Raw genomic sequence first — 13,568 nt, forward strand, 5'->3', positions numbered from 1 at the left:
CCGGGGGGTGGGGCTTGGCCGGGGCCTCCCACAGCTACGGAATTTAGTGGGCTTGGGTACTGAACTGTTTCCTGGGAGGGTAGAGGAGGCTCGACCACCCGTTCAGGGACGGAATTGACGGGAACGCAAACCTCGGGGACCGGTAATAGAGGCAGACAGTGTCCACGGGGCGCGACGAGAACACAATAGCGCTTGCCTTCACGCTGCGGGCCCACAGCCGAGCTTCCACGGCAGTAGGCCTGCTCTCCGAGACTTTGGGTTTCCTGTACGGTGCCCTGGACTCAGCTCTGGAGAGAGAAAGCTGGATCTGCGTTGGTGTGGGAAGAACAGGCATCTAGCATTACCCTGAGGAGGGTCAGAGGTAGCAGACCTGGCTCCATGTAGTCTGTGGGGCGCTTTATTAAACAACCACCTTGACAGGCACTCGCAATTTTGTTTCAAAAAAGAAAACCTTAATTATCAAACGGCAACAGAGAAGACGAAAGAGAGAGGGAGGGAGGGAGGGAGGGAGGGAGGGAAAGTAACCCGCTGCATAGAATTATGTTGAATGGGATCTAAAATGCTTGTTCCTTCCTGAAGTATATAGGGAGATTGATAATCCTGCAGTGATTTGAATTTTTTTCATTATCCAGTAGATTTCCAAATCTTTTGGGTTGCTCCCTTATCCCTACTGCATTTCTTAGTTTCCTTTGCTATTTTCTCAATGTTGTCCTTTAATTGAATCTGGACAGCCTTGCTTTGCTTACCTCTCTTGCCTCTGTTCATTTTAATTTTCATTACTACACTTGGACCTAAATTATTTCATCAATGTCAGTTTGTAAATTTTTTAAATGAATAACTAGATCAATGTGACTAGTTCCACTAGCTTCCCTATCTAGTCTTTACCTGTAACCTATTTACATAACAACCTCAAGGGAGAGAATCATCTTTAAAAAAACCCTAAAATGCTTCCTTTGTTCTGTCACTTCTCACTTAGAAATCTTCAAAGCATCCTTTTTTGCTTCTAGAACATGCCCAAACCTCGAGCATGAAGTTCAAATCGAAGCTCTTCTGGCCTCCAACATCAGCTGCCATCCTCACTGTCTTCTTATAATGTTGCCAGCCCAGCCTCCGGTTCAGGCTGTGCTCACCACAGTCCTCTACAGGACCTACTCATGATCCAGTCCATTTTTGGAGCTAAATCTAAACAAGCAGGCCACTCTTTCCAATCAGCCTGCTATGTTTACGTAGAACCTGAAATTCTGATGCTTGGTTATTTTCTATCTTAAGACTTTCCTTGACTTTGCTTTGTATGGAACTCTTACCTGGCTGTCAAGGTTCTTTTAGAATACTAACATACTTTACAAATAAGGAAACAGGTCAGATCCTTAAGTAACCGATATGAGGACAGAAGCTCCTCTGCAAACCGATGTTCTCCATTATGCCTTGCACATAGCTATAATCATATTGACAGTACTTAAGTACTTTTGAATTATTAGACTAATAACTTAATTCCATTGTCATTTTATGCATACTTCTTTATAACAGTTATTGTTTATTCAGTTGTAAAATGATGGGTGCAAACACAAGTGACTGTTGGAGACAGAAAGGTAACTTAAATGAGCAGACCAGACCAATAGGGAAAGATGCAGACAGTGACTAATTAGAGGACAAGTATCCCTCCTGAAAGGCAGCTATTTCTTATCTTTAGCTGAAGTTATCCATTGACAATGTAGTCCCAGCATATTGCCAAATTTTTATATTATTCAAGAGAAGGCAAAAATTTGGAGTTTATGTAAAATATATTCACTTTTCGCTGTTGAAAACTAACTAAAAATTGTTAAATCATTTCTGCCAAGATGAAATTGGCCTCCTGACTTCCAGTTTGGGACTTCCAGTACTGCTGTATAGTTTAATATGTGCTTATAAGGGACTGTTGTTGACTACTTTATAGCTAATCTCTACTTCTTCCTTAAAATTTTATTCCAGGTAGCAATGTGTTCAGCTAAAAGATACTTCCCAGGCCCCTTTGCTGCCAGTATTATATTAAATTTATGAAGGCAATGCTACAATATGAAAGCTTGTCTGGCTGGTTACAGATGTTCACAGGAGCACTTTCAACTCATCCAACACTTCTTTCACACCTCAACACAGTCCTGAGCTCATGGGTGGCCAATGATAACCACATGGAACTTTTTGGATGGGATTCTGCAAAGACATCTAAAAGCCTACTCAGCTGGGAAGTATGCCCTTTTCAGCTTCCTCTTCCTGATTTTTCCAGCCTGCAATGTGCACATGATGGTAGGACTTCAAGCAGCTGTTCTGGACCATGAGGCAATCTTGAAGATGGAAGCCAACACTGAGATGGTGTAGTGAGGTAGTAGAACCTGGTCCTTATTCACTGCACAGGGACTGCATCCAAACCATGTATGTGAGTTAGATGAAAGCCACTAGTTTGTTTAAGACTCCTATTTGGGTTGTTTTCATATGCAACAGAAACTAAACCTATCTGATAGAATATAATTTTTATTAATACAACTTTATTTTAAAATAAATTCCTACTAGAGGGGCAGTGGGAAAGGGGTAAGGGGGGAAAGAAGGGGAAGGGTCTAGTCAAGAGAACAGGTATAAATGACCCATGGGTATGGACAACAGAGTGGGTGTTGACTTGGGATCTCGAGGGGGTGGTGGGCAGGGGAGAGCAATGGAGGCAAAAATTGGGACAATTTTTTTATTTATTTTATTTTACAATAATTTTTTAAAAGGTGAAAAAAAAATTCCTACCTAACCATTCATCACAGCCTATGTGCCCTAAGAGTACCAGTGATTTTTAATAGCACTGGCTAAACCCAGAGGATACTTTTCAGTCTTCATCTTAATGTTTCTGAGGAATGACACCATTGGCCCTCCCTGCTTGGGTTGTTTTTACTTCCAGACACTAAAATGAGTAGGCCCTAATGAGGCCTAAGGTATTTTTGCTTCCTGTATCTCCTCTTATCTGCCTCCACTAAGTGATACTAAAGTTAGTCTGGAAAAATAAAGCTACAAGAAAGAATAAGCTGATAGATCAATAGGACAGAATAATAACTGAGAAGGAGGCCCAAATATGAATAAGAATTTAGTACAAGATGAAGAAGAAATTGCAAGTTAATATTGCACATTCAGTAAATGATCCTGGAACAATGGGTTAGCAATGTGAAGAAAAGGTAAAAAGATCTCATCTTACTCCTTACACCAAAATATATTCTACATCAATGAAATACTTAAATTTTTTAAAAAAAAATCTATAAAAGCTATTTTTAAAACATTGATTAAAAAATAATAATCTTGTCTGGAAATTCTTTCTGACATGACCCCAAACACAGAAGCCACAAATGGATAAATATGACTGCATAAAATTGAATATCAAATGAGTTCTATACAGAAATGTGCTTCTAAACAGTCAAGTGATAGATGAAAAACGGAAAAGTTATTTTTAGCAAATAAGGCAAAGGATGAAGAAGAATGAATTTCCTGGAGAGACAAAATTCTTTCACAAATCTAAGTAAAAAGCAAAGAATAAAAACGTAGTAGAGGGAAAAAGAGCAAGTGGTTTATAAACATGTGAAAAGAGGTTTGATCCACTTTTTAAAAATTTATTGAGTTTAGAGAGAAAAACATTGATTTGTTCCACTAATTTATGCATTCATTGGTTGCTTCTTATATGTTATGTGACCTGACTGGAAATTGAACCCTCAACCTTGGCATATCAGTTAACACTTTAACCAACTGAGTCAGGGCTTCAACTCACTAACAATAAAATAATGTGATATTACTTTTAATTTATGAGATCAATAAAGATTAAAATGCTCAATATTGGTAAGAATATAAGGAAATGGGTATTTCAGTACACTGTGGAAATGTAAATTGGGAGAACATTATTGAGAGCAATTGGCAATAGCTAATTTTTAAAAAATGTACACACTGTGAACCATTTACTCCACTTCTCATCTGTGCAAAGATCATTGATTATATAAGGCTTTAATTATAACATTGTTTGGATTTGTAAAATACGGGAACCAACATAAATGTGCTTGAGTAGGGGACAAGTTAATGAAAATACTGTGCAGGCATACAGTGGAATACTTTGCAGGTAACTGAAGGGGGGAAAAAAAAGGAACTAGATCTACATATACACAAAGATATCTAGGATTCATTCATTCATTCAGTGTTTGTTGAGTGTACACCATGTGCCAGCCTTTCTTCTAGGCTCCAGAACAAAACAAAGTTCCTGAGCTAACAAAGTCACTTTCCAGCAGGGAAGGTGGACAATAAGCAAACCAAGAAATAAATACATAATATGAAAGATGTCATGAAGAAATGTGAATCAATATGAAGAATGAAGAATAATTGGGTGGCTAAGGAGGTCTCTGATGAGGTAGCCAATGGCTGTTGCAGTTTTGAATCTTAAATCTGTATGTCATTGGGCATTTAAGAGAAATGAAAGCTGATATTTAGACAAAAATCTGCATAGTGTTCTTCATAACAGCTAAACCATTAAACTCGCAAAATCACATTACGGATTACTTAGCAATAAAAAGGAACAATCATTGAATTGAAACACAGAACTTGGATGGATCTTAAGGAAATTGTGCTGAGTGAAAAGTTTCCAAAGATCATTATCTGGCACGGAAGCAGACCCACTCTCCAAGCATGCGAGACTGGCGAGCGCTATCCATGAACCTGAGTGGGCCTCTGGCTGCTCCTGCCCACCGTGTGACATCACTAGGTCCCTGGGGCTCCCCAGAGCCCTGGCCCAGGGGCGGGCCTTCGCTTCTACTACACCTGGGACAAGATGGCACAATGGTCCAGGAGCAGCAAGGAGCGGTAGCTGGTGATCAAGAGGAAGGTGCACAACCTAAACGTGTTCTTCTAGAGGCTTCTGAATTATCAGCTATTAAACAGGGCAGGATGCCACGGATCCCTCTGTGACATTCCACATCAACAAGGGTCTTATGAAGAAGTACACGAGCTCTCTCCTGATTAGACAACTGTCTCCGGAGCAGTCTAGCTTTGAGAGCTATAAGAGTAAAGAGCTGAGAATAAGTTCGGGGGTGCTATGGGCCACAGTGGAATGGATGGAGCTTATGGAGACATCCTTTATGCCCTTTCTCCGTTATGCAGTGCTGCTCAGCGCAGTTCCAGTCCAGGCTGGCTGGCTGGCTGTGGAATGACTTTGGGCACCTGTCTATCTTCAGCACCTCTGCATGGAACCACTTAATACATCATTTAGTGAATGGCCACCTGCCAGTTGGTGGAACCACATGCACTTCCAGCACCATGCCAAGGCCCACTGCTTCCACAAAGACCCAGACATTAACATGCAATCCTTCTTCTTTGCATTGGGGAAGATCATCTCTGTGGAGCATTAGAAGCAGAAGAATAAGTACATGTCATACAACCACCAGCACAAATACTTGTTCTTGATTGGGCCAGCCTTGCTGCCTCTCTACTTCCAATGGTATATTTTCTATCTTGTTATCTGGAAGAAGAAGTGGGTGAATTTGGCCTGGATGATCACCTTTTACATCTGCATCTTCCTCACTTGTGTGTCACTGTGGAGAATGAAAGGCTTTTTAGGCCTTTTCTTCATGGTCAGTTTCCTGGAAAGCAACTGGTTTGTGTGGGTGACACAGATGAACCATATCCCTATGCACACTGATCACAATCAGAACAGGGACTAGGTTTCTACCCAGCTCCAGGCAACATTGAACATCCACAAGTATGAACCTCTGAAGCCAAAGCAGAGGGGAGTCTGAGGGACATTGCCACAACAAGTTTGGTTTTTAATGGGGTTTTTGTTGTTTGTTCCCTTGACTTCATCTGTCCTTGGATTAGTTGACACAAAGGACATTAATTGGGACTTTGTTCTATTTGCCCAGGTCAGGGAGATTTAAACTATATGTTCTCTGGTTAGAGGGGAAAAGTATGAACCATTTGCTCTCAAGTGTCCTTGGTTAGGGGAGATAAGGTCTTGTAATTCACCAGCTGACTGTAAGATGCTCAAACTGCTGGGGCTTGTTTAATTTTCTTGTCTTAGTTTCCCCATTCAATTTGTTCAGGAATTCTAGTTCCTTAATATCCTGTCACAACTTGAAGAGATAAAGGCTGTGGTTTAAACCCCTCTCTTTTATCTCCTAGGCAGGTCTATGACCCCCCAAAGGGGGTCAGGGACCATAACATGCAAGCCCCTTGGAAGAAGGGATGGCTGTTTGCGGCAAGGATGTAAGTTTTGTTTCTTTTTTCTAGTGTAGATGCAGATGGGTGGTGATCAAAGAGAGAGTCGGGAGTGTTAAAAGAATATGGAGGACAGCTGAGCCTAGAAATCAGAAGAAATTTAGCAGTAAAATTCCATCCAGGAAAGGGGTGAGCTCATCATACCGGTCCACTACTCAGTGCCTTCTCCACCCTCACTTGCAAACCTCAGTTTCCAGGCTGGAGGAAAATGGAGCAGCTGAACCTTTTGATCAAGATTTAGAAAGGAGGCATTAGTGCTTAGAATTCTGAGGCCTGGCATATGCAGTGCCTGGGAGCTCAGCTTACTTTAGGGCTATGACCGGTATAATGAGCCTCGGACTGGAGGAGATGTGGTGTCTCTGGCACCTACTGCTGCCATTGGTGCACTCCCCTGTAATGTGAGTAATAAACAGCATGTCCACATCTGCTAGTCCACTGGGGTTTTTTGTTGTTGTTGTTTTTTTCAGAATATCATAACACTTAAGTAGCTCCCTGGTTTGGGGCTCCTGTGCTACAGTTGGTGTCATGAACAGAATATTCAGAAAAATACCCCTGTGGGGTAGACTGCATGTGATAACATGCTGGGTAGGGGAGGCCAGAGGGTAACCCTAGAAATAGCAGGTGTAACCCAGAGTGGTGCCCCAGTGTTGGGGGAATACCCCAATGTCCATGTGGGCCTTGCAGGGGACCTGCATGGAGGAAAAGGAAGGAGCCAAAGCAAGAGTGTGGCAGTTAGAAGGTGAGGTTCAATTAGAAAAATAAGGAGATGAAATTCCAAGTCTAGTCCTAGTCCCTCATTGAAATTTTCCCTTTGCTTTAGAGTTTGTTTTTGTGTCTGTTTTGGAAAGGAGAGATTCAGGTTGCATTTTAGACTAATTAGAATTGTTTTGCCAAAGGTCTAGTAAACAGGATAATATTTATGAAATGTATTCATGAATCTGTCAATCTAAAGAATGCTAATTACTTACATTTATGTTAGGGAAAAATACGGCTTTAGTAATAAAAAGTGTAAATTATGGCAATATGTTTTGAAGTAAATAAAATTAAAAGTAGATTGTTATAATTTCTGCATGAGTAAAAAGGGACTAGAAAAGTTACAAAAGGTTGTGTAGAGGGAAGAAGCAAAAAGACAAGCAAATAAGAACATTGTGTGCTTTCTCTATCCAAATTAATAAGTCAAATTATGTGTATAGACTTGATGTGTTCAGTCTTCATGTTTATGGTCTTTTTGATATGTGTTTGTGTATTAAATGGTGTGTTTTCTTTCTCCAGATGGCATAATTAAGGTGTAATATGTTATTGGCCCAAAGAAAGTAAATACATATAAATTAAGCAGGATCCTGTGGTCTGGACAAATTATTTGATGTGAAAACCAGTTTTAAGTTTAATATCTTTTCAAGTTATTACTATAAAAATGTGTTTATGTTATACTCTTTTGGTTAACTTTGTTTGATGGCCTTCCCAAAGTTTAAATTTTAAGAGACTTTTTAACTGAGAAATAGATATGAATTATTCCAGTGGGTCCCTGGAATACCTCAAGGACTTGTTCTCCCTCTTTTATAAAAGAACTTTTGGAACTAATCAGGCCTATTTAATATGCTTAAAGTACATGGGAAGCTTTGTCAAATAAAGAAATAATAAATATCTGCTATTCGTATACACATTTTTATGTTCTAGAGATTATATAACTTCTGATATACTTTCATTTTTAGTTTTAGTGATCTTAAGATGTTACAAGAAAGCAAATTCCTTTGTCAGTGGTGTTAGACTCAACCCTGTAACCGTCTCATTTTAAGTCTTGTCATTTATAAACATTCATTGTTTTTCTCTACTGCATTTGCAAAAAATATATTATGTCTTGGGAGGGGTTCCTGGACAGGATTCTGACTTATTTTAGATTGCATATTTCTGAGAATGAATTTTCAGACCAATCCTTGAACTGAGTAAAGATTGCTGGATTTATAAAGGTGCTTGCAGATGATCAGGATAAAGAAATTAATTATGGGACATAATAAACTGAAGATAATTGTGGCTTTTATAACATTTTGTTGAAAAATATAGCTAATTTTTAATCATTTGTTTTTCAGACATGAGAAGACTTTCTGTTTCTTAAAGCAGTCTGGTAAAGTATACTTTCATAAGCAATATTGAGGCATTTATTTTTTCCCTACCTGATCCCTGTGGAATTTGAAGATCTTAATGAGTGAGTAGTATTCTTTCCATGGCAATCTGTTTGTTTGCATATATCAAATAGGAATCTGATTTCTTCATAACAGAATGCAAAAAGCCAGTTTCCAATTGTGATTTTATTAACCAAGACTTGGAATGTCATGCTTGAAAGAAGCATGCCTGGACTCCGGTTTATTTTTTCTTTTCTTAAAGTATATTTTATTGATTATGTTATTACAGTAGTTCCAATTTTTTCCACTTTGCTCCCCTCTGCCCAGTACTCTCCTTCCCTCCAGCAATCCCACTCCCCTTAGTTCATGTCCATGGGTCATGCATATATGTTCTTTGGCTTCACCCTTTCCTGTATTATTTTTAATTTCCCCCTATCTATTTTGTATTTACCAATTATGCTTCTTAATCCCTGCACCATTTTTCCATTTCTCCCTCTACCCCCTCCCAGCTGAGAACCCTCTGAATGATTCCCATACCTATGATTCTGTTCCTATTCTGGTTTTCTTAGTTGGATTTTGTGCTTATTTTTTAGATTCAGTTGTTGATAGTTGTGAGTTTGTTGTCATTTTAATGTTCATAATTTTGATCTTCTTTTCTTAAGTAAGTCCCTTTGACGTTTCATATAATAATAGCTTGGTGATGATGAACTCCCCTAGCTTTACCTTGTCAGGGAAGCACTTCATCCGCCCTCCCATTCTAAATGATAGCTTTGCTGGATAGAATAATCTTGGTTGTAAGTCCTTGCTTCTCATCACCTTGAATACTTCTTGCCAGTCCCTTCTTGCCTCCAAAGTTTCTTTTGAGAAATCACCCGATAGTCCCATAGGCACCCCTTTGTAGATAACACTCTGCTTTTCTCCCGCTACTGTTATGATTCTCTCTTTATCTCCAGCCCTTGACATTTTCATTATGATGTGTCTTGGTGTGGTTCTTTTTGGGTCTAGCCTATTTGCGATTCTCTGTGCTTCCTGGGCTTGTATGTCTGTTTCCTCCACCAAACATGGGGAGTTTTCCTTCAGTATTTTCTCACATAAGTTTTCAATTTCTTCCTCTTCCTCTTCTCCTGGCACTCTTATAGTTTGGATGTTGGCATGTTTAAAGTTAGTTGTCTCAGAGGTTCCTAAGCCTCTCCTCATTTTTTTCAATTCTTGTTTCCTCATGCTGTACTGATTGACTGTTGCTTTTCTCCTTATGTTCCAAATCGTTGATTTGAATCCCAGTTTTCTTCCCTTCACCATTGGTTTTGTGTGGATTTTCCTTTGTTTCACTTAGCATAGCCTTCACTTCTTCCCTTTTGCGTTTGCTGTACTTAAGCATATCTGTCAAGCCTGTGAGCATCTTTATCACCAGTGTTTTGAACTCTGCATATGTTAGGTTGGCCATCTCCTCGTTTGTAAGGTTGGCTATCTCCTCGTCACTTAGTTCTCCCACTGAAACCTTGATCCGTTCCCCCTTTTGGGCCATACTTCTGTGTCTCCTCATTCTGACAAGCTCCTGTGTTTTTTTGTCTCTGTGTCTTAGGTAGAGCTGTGGTTCCTGTTACATTGCAAGAGGGAGAGCCTAAGGTATTCATCAGTACAGGGTGACGTGTTTCACCACATTGTGGTGCTGTATGTGGGGGAGGCGTCTGAGAAGGAACAATGCCGCTTGCTCAGCACTCGCCCCTTTTCCAGGCACTTCTCCCACTTTGTATGGGACTGGCACCTCTCTAGTTGTTGCCCTGGCTGTCGTTCCCTGAGTGGGTGGGTCTGCAGACGTTCTAGGACCACGGAGGCCTTTTAAACAAGTAGATTGCTGAGAGACTGGCTGTTTCTTCCTCAGCCCCAACCCCCACTAGTTTGCACAGTCAGAAGCAATGAGGCTTTATTTTCCTGGCACTGGGACTATGATCAGTGTGGTCTGGTTTGGTGCTGGGAGTGCTCCCCAGGTGTCTATCCTCACTTTTTAAAATGTGTGACTGTGCTTTCTGGCAACCTGCCACTGCCACCACTGCTGCCGCCACCACACCGTGTGCTCTCCACCCCAGCTCTAACCCTCCTACCAGTCTGGATGAGTATTTCTTCTATATATCTTTGTTTGTTGGGCTCCATGCAGCTCGATTTTCTGGAACTTCTGGTTTTCTCTAGTTTTGAGGTACTTATATTCCTTCTTAGTTGTGGAGGGAGATGCAGCATGTTTTCCTAGGCCTCCATTTTGGCCAGAAGTCCTCAGTGATGGACTATGATTGTTACCAGAAAGCCTTGAGGAACTGAAATTGACTTTCGAAGCCAATAAAAGTTCTTTGGAGAAATGGCCTGGTACTTTGCTTGGTCAAAAGGTTCATGGTGGTCTTTCCTGGTAAGGAGTGAAGGTTACTTTCCTGAAAGATGACATGAGAAAAACCTCAAGACATTTGGGGGACCTAAAGAACTTCAAAAACTCACCCAAATATGCAGGTACTACAGGCAAAGCATGAAAGCAACTCTGTGGCTTGGCTTCCATGTCCTAAGGGGATATTTAAACCTCAATCCAGGAATTCCTTGTAATATTTCAGCAAAGCAAAATAGATTTAAGGAAGCCTATATGATCAATTACTATTTTTGTCATTTTTCTATTGTTGTTCTATTACAGTTGTCCTATTGTTCCCCCATTGCACTACCCTGCCCCATCCACATCCCCCTCTCCCACAGTCAATCCCCACCCTGTTGTCCATGTCGATGGGTCATTTATATTAGTTCTTGATTAGACTCTTCCCCTTCTTTACCCACTTCTTCCCCTCCCCTGACCTCCTGGTCACCATCAGTCTATTCCTTGTTTCCATTCCCCTGGTTCTATTTTGCTCATTTGTTTGTTTTGTTCATTAGGTTCCTGTATTAGGTGAGATCATATGGCATTTGTCTTTCACCACCTGGCTTATTTCAGTAAGCATAATACTCTCCAGTTCCATCCATGTTGTTGCAAAAGGTAGGAGTTCCTTCTTTCTTTTTTCCCTTTTTTAAATATATTTTATTGATTATACTGTTACAGTAGTCCCAATTTCTTTCCCTTTGCTTCCCTCTGCCCAGTGCCCTCCTTCCCACCAGCAATCCCACCCCCCTTAGTTCATGTCCATGGGTCGTGCATATAAGTTCTTTGGCTTCATCCTTTTCTATATTATTCTTAACATCCCCCTGTCTATTTTGTACCAACCGATTATGCTTCTTAGTCCCTGCACCATTTTCCCATTTCTCCCGCTCCCCACTCCCAGATGATAACCCTCCAAATGGTCTCCATACCTGATTCTGTTCCTATCTGTTTTGCTTAGTTGGATTTTGTTATTTTTTAGATTCAGTTGTTGATAGTTGTCAGTTTGTTGTTATTTTAGAGTTCATAGTTTTGGTCTTCAAAAGGCAGTTCCATTTTTAGTTTTTTGAGGAAATTCCATACTGTTTTCCATAGTGGCTGCTCCATTCTGCATTCCCACCAACAGTGCACTAGGGTTCCCTTTCTCTGCATCCTCACTAGCACTTGTTTGTTGATTTGTTTATGATGGCCATTCTGACTGGTGTGAGGTTGTATCTCATTGTGGTTTTTATTTGCATCTCTCTGATGGCTAGTGATGTTGAGCATTCTTTCATATGCCTATGAACCTTCTGTATGTCCACCTTGGAGAAGTGTTTATTCAGGTCCTTTGCCCATTTTTTTCTTATTGGATTGTCTGCCTTCTTGGTACTGAGTCATAAGAGTTCTTTATATATTTTGGAGATCAATCCCTTGTCTGAGGTATCATTGCCAAATGTGCTTTCCCATATGGTTGTTCCCTTTTCATCTTGCAGATGTTCTTTTGCTGGGCATAAATTCTTTAGTGTGATGTAGTCCCATTTGTTTAATCTTTGCTTTATTTCCCTTGCCTTAGAAGATGTATTGGTGGACTTCCAGCCAAGATGGAGGCGTAGACAGACACACTATCTCTCCCTTTACAACTAAGAAGGAATACAGTTACTTCTAAACTAGAAAAAAATAGAAGTTCCAGAAAATCAAACTACATGGAAGTCTAGCAAACAAAGATATAAGAAGAAATACTCATCCAGACAGGTAGGAGGGGCGGAGCTGAGGCGGAGAGGATGCGGTGTGGTGGCAGCAGCAGCGGTGGCAGCAGCACGCCAGCAGAAAGCTCTGTCACGTGTTTTAAAGTCAGGAGGGATACCTGGGGAGCGTTCCCACTCCTCACTGGACCTAGAAGTTCACGGTCCGAGCACCAGGGAAAATCAAGCCTCATTGCTTCTGACTGTGTAGACCAGTGGAGATTGGGGTGGAGACAGAAACTGCCGGTCTCTCAGCAGAACCTGCTTGTTTAAAGGGCCCCCATGGTCCTAGAACATTCGCAGACCCACCCACTCTGGGAATGACACCAGGGCTGCAGCTAGAGTGGCACCCATCTGGTGCGGAAGTGGGAGAGGCGCCTGCAAAAGGGGTGAGTGCTGGACAAGTGTCATTGTTCCCTCTTGGACCCCTGCCCTACATACAGCTCTACAACGTGGTGAAACAGGTCACCCTGTACTGATACATCCCTAAGGCTCCACCCCTTACAACATAACAGGAACGACAGCTCTACCTGGGGGACGTGGAGGCAAACGAATACAGGAGCCTGTCAGAATGAGGAGACACAGAAGTATGGCCCAAAACGGGGAAGGGATCAAGGTTCTAGTGGGAGAACTAAGCGACGAGGAGATAGCCTACCTAACAAGTGGGGAGATAGCCAACCAAACAGATGTAGAGTTCAAAACACTGGTGATAAAGATGCCCACAGCCTTGACAGATATGCTTGCGTATGGCAAACCCATAAGAGAAGAAGTGAAGGCTATGCTAAGTGGAAAAAAGGAAAATCCACACAAAACCAATGGTGAAGGAAAGGAAAATGGGGTTCACATCAATGATTTGGAATGTAAGGAAGAAAAAAATTTTCAACCAGTGCAGAATGAGGAAGCAAGAATTGAGAGAAAAAATGAGGAAAACTTCCCAAATTTTGTGAAGGAGATGGACATACAGGTCTGGGAAGCATGGAGGGTCACGGGCAAGCTGGACCCACAGGGGACCACACCAGGATGCATCATGATTGAGGTGCCAAAAGTGAAAGATAAAGACAGAGTCCTAGGGGCAGCAAGAGAGAGGCA

The 13,568-nt window shown here is 41.2% G+C and overlaps 1 long non-coding RNA gene and 1 pseudogene across 1 annotated transcript; both read left to right on the forward strand.

The window, feature by feature from the left end:
• Nucleotides 1-17: 17 nt before the first annotated feature.
• Nucleotides 18-12,534, forward strand: LOC150006637 (uncharacterized). The gene is made up of 5 exons (XR_016511961.1): nt 18-361; nt 1,969-2,406; nt 6,160-6,243; nt 8,343-8,458; nt 12,311-12,534. It is a non-coding gene; the product is annotated as an uncharacterized LOC150006637 (long non-coding RNA).
• On the forward strand, nt 2,937-5,777 carry LOC150006638 (acyl-CoA (8-3)-desaturase pseudogene; annotated as a pseudogene).
• Nucleotides 12,535-13,568: the final 1,034 nt, after the last annotated feature.

The sequence above is a fragment of the Furipterus horrens genome, unplaced genomic scaffold (genome assembly GCF_987537825.1).
Source record: "Furipterus horrens unplaced genomic scaffold, mFurHor1.1.pri manual_scaffold_6, whole genome shotgun sequence".
NCBI lineage: Eukaryota > Metazoa > Chordata > Mammalia > Chiroptera > Furipteridae > Furipterus > Furipterus horrens.